General features: G+C 55.4%; 1 protein-coding gene across 1 annotated transcript in view; it reads left to right on the forward strand.

Annotated features, from left to right (window-relative positions):
* Positions 1 to 1,545: 1,545 nt before the first annotated feature.
* Positions 1,546 to 8,071, forward strand: part of MROH1 (maestro heat like repeat family member 1) — a 130,452-nt gene continuing 123,926 nt past the window's right edge. The window contains 1 exon segment of the mRNA XM_017883492.1: positions 1,546 to 1,626. The gene's annotated coding sequence lies outside the window, so the exon portion shown is untranslated.

Raw genomic sequence — 8,071 nt, forward strand, 5'->3', positions numbered from 1 at the left:
CACTGCACTCCAGCCCGGACGACAGAGCGAGACTCCATCTCAGAAAACAAAAACAAAAAAACCCAGCTTGGGCAACATAGTGAGACCCTGTCTCTTCAAAACATTTTAATCAGTCAGGTGTGGTGGTGTGTCCTGTGGTCCCAGCTACTCCAGAGGCTGAGGTGGGAGAATCACCTGAGCCCGGGGAGGTTGAGGTTGCAGTGAGCACCACTGCATTCCAGCCTGGGTGACCTCAGAAAAAAACAAACTGGTTTGTGGTTGACCTGGGGGTGAGGAAAAAAGAGAAACTGCTCCAGGCAATTTAAGCAGGTGGGATTGGTTGGTCAAGCGTTAGAAGGGCTGGAGAGGCACGGGGGCAGGGTGGAGTTCCTCAAAGGCGGGGGCTGCAAGAAACGGCCACTCTAGAACCGGAGCCAGGTGGTCCCGACCCAGGGTAGCTGAGCCTCTGGGCTCTGCAGCGCAGCCTGGGAGCCTGCGCCCCCTGCGGCGCACCTCCCCTCCCTCCCGGCTCCCACCAGTGCCAGGACGCGGCCGGAAGCCCGCGAGTGTCAAGCCAACTGATGACTGCAGGATCAGAACGGCCATTGGCTCTGTCCACCCTCCCTTTGCAGTCTCGATTATCCGCGTCATTGCCTGCACTTGAATTCATTCCCGGGGCTTCACTGGGCAGCCATCCCGTGCTGGGCTTTGTGTGGAGCCCTAGGGAGCAAAATGCAGACTCAGGCCTGCCCCCTGGCGGAGGGCCTGGCGTTTGTTTGTGGTCAGAGTGAGAGCGGGATTGTGCTGCGCGCACAGCTGTGTGCGTGGCGCGGCGGCGACTCCGAGACCGGGAGGGGACAGGGCCACAGGCGCGTGGAAAGTCGCCGCAGGGGCCGCGCCCACATCCGCGAAGGGTCCTGCGCTCTCCTGGGCGCCGTCCCCACAGCGGGAGACCAGTCCCTCCGGCCTGGAGTGGACATCCTGCCTGCGCTGCTCCCGCCGCCTCCGCCTCTGTCGACGCCCAGCTTGGACGCGCTGCGGGCGCTTTCCTTCCTCACATCGCTCTTATCGCGTCCCGAGCTCCCGGGACCCCGCTGGCCGCCTCTTTCCCAGCGAGCGCAGGGCCCCGCGAGTCCTGCCCCCCTCCCGGTGCCTCGGCCTCCAGCGGGCGCTTCCGGGCAGACAGGGCGGGCGTGTGCTTGCGAGCGGCCGCAACGCCACGGCGAACCCGCGTCCCCGGCGTCTGGGAGCGGAGGTCGCCAGGGCTGTGTGCGTCCGACAGGGGCACGGGGACGGCTGGCGTAGCTGTCACGAGCCTGAAGGCCGCGCCTGCGCAGTGGCGGCCGCGCTGGCGCTCAACAGACAGAGGCGGTGGCCCAGGAGCGGCTGGGGGCGGGGCCGAGCGAAAGCCGAGTCTGCGCACTCTTGCTTTGCAAATGGAGGTGGGCGGGGTGGAGCGAGCGTGAGAGACGGGCACCTGACCAATAAGTGCAGAGATCGCTCGGGGGCGGGGACCTACTGCCGCGCTCCGGGCTGCGGTTGGCCAGAAGGCAGCGAGGGCGGGCTCGGCGCGCGCGGCTCCGCCCACTCCGGGTCCCTGCTGGGCGGGAAGGCGGCGCCCCGGCGGAGGTGGCGGCGGCTCCTCAGGTAAACGGCGGGTGGGGATGAGCCTTCGGCGGCGCTGGGGAAGTCTGGACTGGAGAGCCTGAGGCCGCTCCCTTGGCGGGGCTGCGGAGGAAGCCGAGTCAGGAGGCGCCTCCCCAAGGTCACAGGGCGAGAGCTGGGTGGGTCCTGGGTGTCGCGGGGACCTTGGCTCAGGTGTGCGCCGCGCCACAGCCCGGAAGAGAGGCCGGAGCTGTGCGGCTGTGCTCCTCCCCCGCGCCGCCAAGTGGTCTCGGCCGCGCGACCGCCCCCTCTCGGGGAGCGCGGTGGTCCCCGGTGCCCGGCCCTCCCGGGAGCGCGGTGGTCCCCGGTGCCCGCCCCTGCCGGGAGCCCGGTAGTCCCCGGTGCCCGGCCCTCCCCGGGAGCGCGGTGGTCCCCGGCCCTTCTCCCCCAAGCGGGGCCACCGGGGGTCCTCTCTCCGGGAAGCCAAGCATACGCCTGGAGCCTGCAAAGCCGGCGTGCCCCGGCCTCCTTATGCCTTCCGTATTCTCTGACGATCGCGAGCAGGAAGGTGATTTGTCCCTAGTCACGGGGATGACTGGTCATAACGTGCAGGGCATAGAGCTGGCAGGGCCGCGGGGAGCCAGCCCTCACTCAGCCAAGGTGAGACTTAGGGGCTGCCGGGCAGGAGCTGACCGGCCGATTTGGGGTCGGGTTTTCGGGCAGTGTCAGTGCAGCTGCAGTGTTAGGGTCAGAGGAAACCACTCCGCGGGCGCTGGTGGCTCGGTCCTGCACACTCTGGGGAGGGGCTCCTTTGCCTGCTCAGGTGGGGAAGGGACAGACCCATAAACTCAAGTGCAGTGAGGTAAGCAGAAAGGGGTACGGGGGTGTGGCCGAACTCAGGGATGTGAGCAGAGTTGGGTCGGGGACAGCCCCGTAGGCAGGAACCACTTTGGAAGGGGATGGTGGTGAACGCACACTTTGCGGTAAGAGGCAGGCAGGGTAGGGCCGGTGATAAGTCAGGTGAGGGTGATGAGTTTAGAGCTATTGGGTCTCAGTGCGATGACCATGGATGGAGATGCGTGTGGGAATCTTTCTTTGCGGCATGTTTCATCGGTGGTACGTGTTTGTGACGTGGCTGCATGGACAGTCTGGGCACCCTGGGGTGCTGCTGTCAGCAGGATCTTCACTGCTTAGTCTCAGGCTCCCAAGGTCCTCGTGAACAGGTGTCTCTGGTCTCTCTTTGATGTCAGAGTGGAATGACCTGAGGTTGAGCTGTCTTTGTTAACTTGAAACTGACATGCTCTCTGTGGCTTGTGGACACCTGCACCTCATCATTTCCCACTGGCTGGTGTTGATTGCTGACTGCTGCAGGACACCAGGGGATCAGAGGTGGAGGATGTGGGGCGTGTGTTTGCCTGAGTTTGTGGCTGTCGCCTGTGTCAGGAAACAGGTGCCTGTGCTTAGTTTTCTTTCCCAGGGTCCACAGAGGCCCAGGAGAGAAGCCTGGTTGCTGCCCTCTGTCCCATAGCCCCCTTTCACAGAGCTGGTTATTCGGGGTAGAGACATCCTGTCTGTGCCAGTCCACACAGCTTGGTCTCTTTGGGGTAGGAGCACCAGGAAAGGCTCCCGTGGCTCTTGCGAGCTCCTAGTCAGTGCTCAGAGAACACGGACTGCTGCCCATCATGAGAAATGTGCTTTCTTCACTGAGCTGGAGGGGCCACCTGGTTTTGGGGGTTTGCACGCACACCAGTGACACAGCTTGGTGTGGCCTGTATTGAGGAACCATGTTCTCAGTGGACTGTGAGCAGTGGGCTGTGGGATTGCATTTCCCTGGGTCATCAGCCCAGGCCTTGTTGGTGACTTTGGAGGTTGATTCTGTGGCTGCTGTGCTAGGAGAGAAGGTTCCTTGGACCTGACGCATGGGTGGGGCATTCTGTGACCTCCTATTCTCCCTGCACACACCCAGCCCCGCAGGCTGGCTCACCACTGCTTCTGGGCTATGGTTCCTGTGGCCTGCACAGCCTCGCACACCCCCACCTAACCCCTTCGGACCCAGCGCAGTGCCTCTGTTGTTTGCACGGGTGTGGCAGCCATACTGTTTGTGGCCGGAGGGCTTTCAAGACAGGAACTCTGGGCCTGTGATGGTGACTGGTGGGTGTTTACCAAATGTGGCTGAATAAAATGAAAAGGAAGCAGCTCTTTCATTCACACAGAAATGTGTGCTATGTAGGGAGAGAAGACCTTATCAAACCTGCCTGCCACCTTCTGCCCTTCGTTTGCTTTTTATTAATTTAACCAGAGCCCTGATTAGCATTTGTGGTTTTTTTCTGACATCCCTGTTACATACATGTCTGTGTACTAGTGTTAGGGCATCTGTAGGTAGATGTGGAAAAGTGGAAATTTAGCCACAGAGGCTTGTTGCAACTGTTCTTCAGGCTCTGCTACTGGCACCAGCACCCGAGTGGCCCCTGTCCTCAGCACGTCAGATGCTCTTGGTGTTCAACTGTGTGCTGGCCTCACTGCAAGTCTTTTGACTTGTGATACTTTTTGCCATGTAGCCTACAAATAGAGGTACTGGTCATCACTGATCATCACCTTTTATAGGTGGTGGGACAGGACACAGGGATTTTCCGTGCCTGCTCATGGCGTACTGGCTCTGCCACTGAGCTCTTATCCAGCCGCTGATATGGGAGTGCTAGGAAGAGAAGAGCGTGGTCCCTTATGGAATGGGGGAAGCGAAGTGCTGGGTAGAGTAGGGCATGGTCCCTGGCTAGGGCTCCACCCCCACGGACCTAGGTGAGGAGAGGCACTCCTGCCTTCCTGCCCAGATGTTGCATTTCCCAAGACCACCCTGGCCTGCCATACCCTCCTCCTGTGCCTATAAAAACCTGAGACCCAGGCGGAGGGTGATGGCTCATGCCTGTAATCCTGGCACTTTTGGGAGGCCCAGGCAGGTGGATCAGGAGTTTGAGACCAGCCTAGCCAACATGGTGAAACCCTGTCTCCACTAAAAATACAAAAATTAGTCGAGCATGGTGGTGGGCACCTGTAATCCCAGCTACTCAGGAGGCTGAGGCAAGAGAATCTCTTGAACCTGGGAGGCGGAGGTTGCAGTGAGCCGAGATCGCGCCGTTGCATTCCAGCCTGGGTGACAGAGCAAGATTCTGTCTCAAAAAAACAAAACAAAACAAAACAAAAAAAATCCAAGACGCTAGCAAGGCAGGGACACAGGCAGCTGGACATGGAGAGGAGCAGATTGACGGAAGAAGACACAAGCAGCTGGACCTTGAGGGGAGCACACCAGTGGAAGAGAACACCAACAGATGCCAGCACGCTGGCAGGCCATCGACTGGCTGGACAAGGCGGAGTTTGGCCAGGATGGTCGGTCAGAGGAGAGCCGGGGCCGCCAAGCGGCCCAACTCCAGGGGAAGACCATCTGCCTTCGGGCTCCCCCATTGGCTTAGAGCTACTTCCACTCAATAACACTTTACACTCATTCTCCAAGCCCAGGTGTGATCCGATTCTTCCATTACACCAAGGGGCAAGAACCTGGGATACAGAAAGCCCTCTGTCCTTGTGAGAAGTAAAGGGTATAATTGAGCTGGCTCACACAAGCTGCCTGCAACTAAAAGAGCACCCTGGAACACACGCCCACTGGGACTTCAGCTGTAGACATTCACCCCTAGATACAGCCTGTGCGTCTCCGTGCTCCCCTAGAGGTTTGGGCAGCGGGGCACTGAAGAAGCAGTTCACACCCACATCACACGCCCTGCGACGGGGACAAGGGAACATTTCCGCAGCACCGAGTCGCACTGCTGTCGGTCCGCTCTGGAAGGGCAGCTGAGTGCCTCTGTTCATCCTAGGTGCAGTCAGCACAGTCCCCATATGTCTGCCGGCGATCTCTCTGTCTTCTGAGAATTGCAGGTCCTTTGCTCTCTTTCCTGTTTATCTCAGGGATGTGCACAAGCTCCTTTGCATACACAGTAGTTCTTCCCTCTCCACAGGGCTACGTCTCATACCTATATATCCATGATAAAGTGTAACTATAAATGAAACACAGCAAGAGACTGACAACAAATAATAAAATAGAACAATTTATGACAATACTCAGGGCAGCGTGCAATTTAAAACGTGAGTTCATTTCTGGAATTTTCTATTTAATATTTTGGACTGTGTTTGATTATGGGTAGCTGAAACCAAGGAAAGTAAAACAGGATAAGAGATAAGAGGGGACTACTATGTTATTATTAGGCAAGTTATCTTCTCATATATTATGATTCGTTTATCATAATTGCCTTGTGTTTTGATTTAAAAAAATTTTTTTTTTTTTGAGACGGAGTCTCACTCTGTTGCCAGACTGGAGTGCAGTGGCACGATTTTGGCTCACTGCAACCTCCGCCTCCTGGGTTCAAGCCATTCTCCTGCCTCAGCCTCCCGAGTAGCTGGGACTACTGGCACCTGCCACCTCGCCCGGCTAGTTTTTTGTATTGTTTAGTAGACACGGGGTTTTACCATGTTAGCCAGGATGGTCTCGATCTCCTGACCTTGTGATCTGCCTGCCTTGGCCTCCCAAAGTGCTGGGATTACAGGCGTGAGCCACCGCCCCCGGCCATGACCTCATGTACTTTCTACTCATGCTGAGAGCACTTAAAATCTACTGTCAGCAATTTTCAAGTATATATCACGTTGTTAACTCTAGTCATCTATGTTGTGCAATAGATCCCTTGAATTTATTCTTCCTGTCTAACTGAAGCATTGACCCTGCGACCAACATCTCCTCAGTCCTCCGCCTCTGCCAGCCCCTGGTAACCACAGTTCTACTCTGCTTCTAGGGGTTCAACTTTTCGTAGAAGTTGGGATTCCACGTGTGAGAGATCATGTGGTTGTCGTTCTGTTCCTGGCTTATTTTACTTTACATAACATTCTTCAGTTCATCCCATTTCTTGCAAATGACAGGAATTCTTCCTTCTTCTTCTTCTTCTTCTTCCTCCTCCTCCTCTTCTTCTTCTTCTTTTTTTTTTTTTTTTTTTGAGACAGAGTTTCGCTTTTGTTGCCCAGGCTGGAGTGTAATGGCTTGATCTTGGCTCACTGCAACCTCTGCCTCCTGGGTTCAAGCAATTCACTCGCCTCGGCCTCCTGACTAGCTGGGATTACATGTGCTCACCACCACACCTGGCTAATTTTTGTGTTTTTAGTAGAGATGGGGTTTCACCATATTGGCCAATCTGGTCTCGAACTCCTGACCTCAGGTGATCCACCTGCTTCGGCCTCCCAAAGTGCGGGATTACAGGTGTGAGCCACTGTGCCCGGCCTCCTTTTTTAAGACTGAATAATACTCCATTGTGATATATACCACATTTTCTTTGTTTTATTTTTATTTTGTTCTTTCTTTAAATAAATACCACATTTTCTTTATTCATTCATCCATTGGCACACACTTCGGCTGATTCCATATCTTGGCTTTTGTGAATGGTGCTGCAGTAACCGTGGCAGTGCAGATGTCTTTTTTGAGATCCTAATTTCATTTCCTCTGGATACGTACTCAGGATCATTGGATGATATGGCAGTTCTGTTTTTATTTATTTATTTATTTTGAGACAGAGTCTTGCTCTGTCGCCCAGGCTGGAGTGCAGTGGTGCGATCTCAGCTCACTACAACCTCTGCCTCCCGGGTTCAAGCGATTCTCCTGCCTCAGCCTGCTGAGTAGCTGGGACTACAGGCACCCACCACCATACCTGGCTAATTTTTTGTATTTTTAGTAGAGATGGGGTTTTACCGTGTTAGCCAGGATGGCCTGGATCTCCTGACCGGGTGATCTGCCCGCCTTGGCCTCCCAAAGTGCTGGGATTACAGGTGTGAGCCAAAGTGCCTGCCCTTTTTTTTTTTTTTTTTTTTTTTTTTTGAGATGGGGCCTGGCTCTGTTGCCCAGGCTGGAGTGCAGTGGCACAGTCTGGGCTCACTGTAATCTCCGCCTCCTAGGTTCAAGCCATTCTCCTGCCTCAGCCTTCTGAGTAGCTGGGATTACAGGCACGTGCCAACACGCCTGGCTAATTTTAAAAAAAATTTTTAGTAGAGATGAGGTTTTACCATGTTGGTCAGGCTGGTCTCAAACTCCTGACCTCAAGTGATCCACAGCTGTAGACCTCAGTCGATGATACAAACCAGGCAATTCAACTTGTTCTTGTAAAGTCATAGCTTTCTTCTGCTTGTGGGGAACACTTCCAGCACCACTACTGGCGCTTTGTACGGGTCCCTTGGTGTCACTCAAAGCACTGACTAAACATGTTGAAAAATGTGGGAGAACCACGGGCTTTACTGCAAACTGCTCACGTGGGGGTGATGGCGTCCCATGGTGTGTTAAGCAGATACACTCAATGCCTGAGGTCACTGCAGTAGCAATGAGAGGTGGCTATGGAAATACCACAATACTACAGTATGTGCTACACTTAATTGTGTGTAGTTGTGATTCAATACTGCATCTTTTTTT

The sequence above is a fragment of the Rhinopithecus bieti genome, unplaced genomic scaffold (genome assembly GCF_001698545.2).
Source record: "Rhinopithecus bieti isolate Rb0 unplaced genomic scaffold, ASM169854v2 scaffold_13617, whole genome shotgun sequence".
Lineage (NCBI taxonomy): Eukaryota > Metazoa > Chordata > Mammalia > Primates > Cercopithecidae > Rhinopithecus > Rhinopithecus bieti.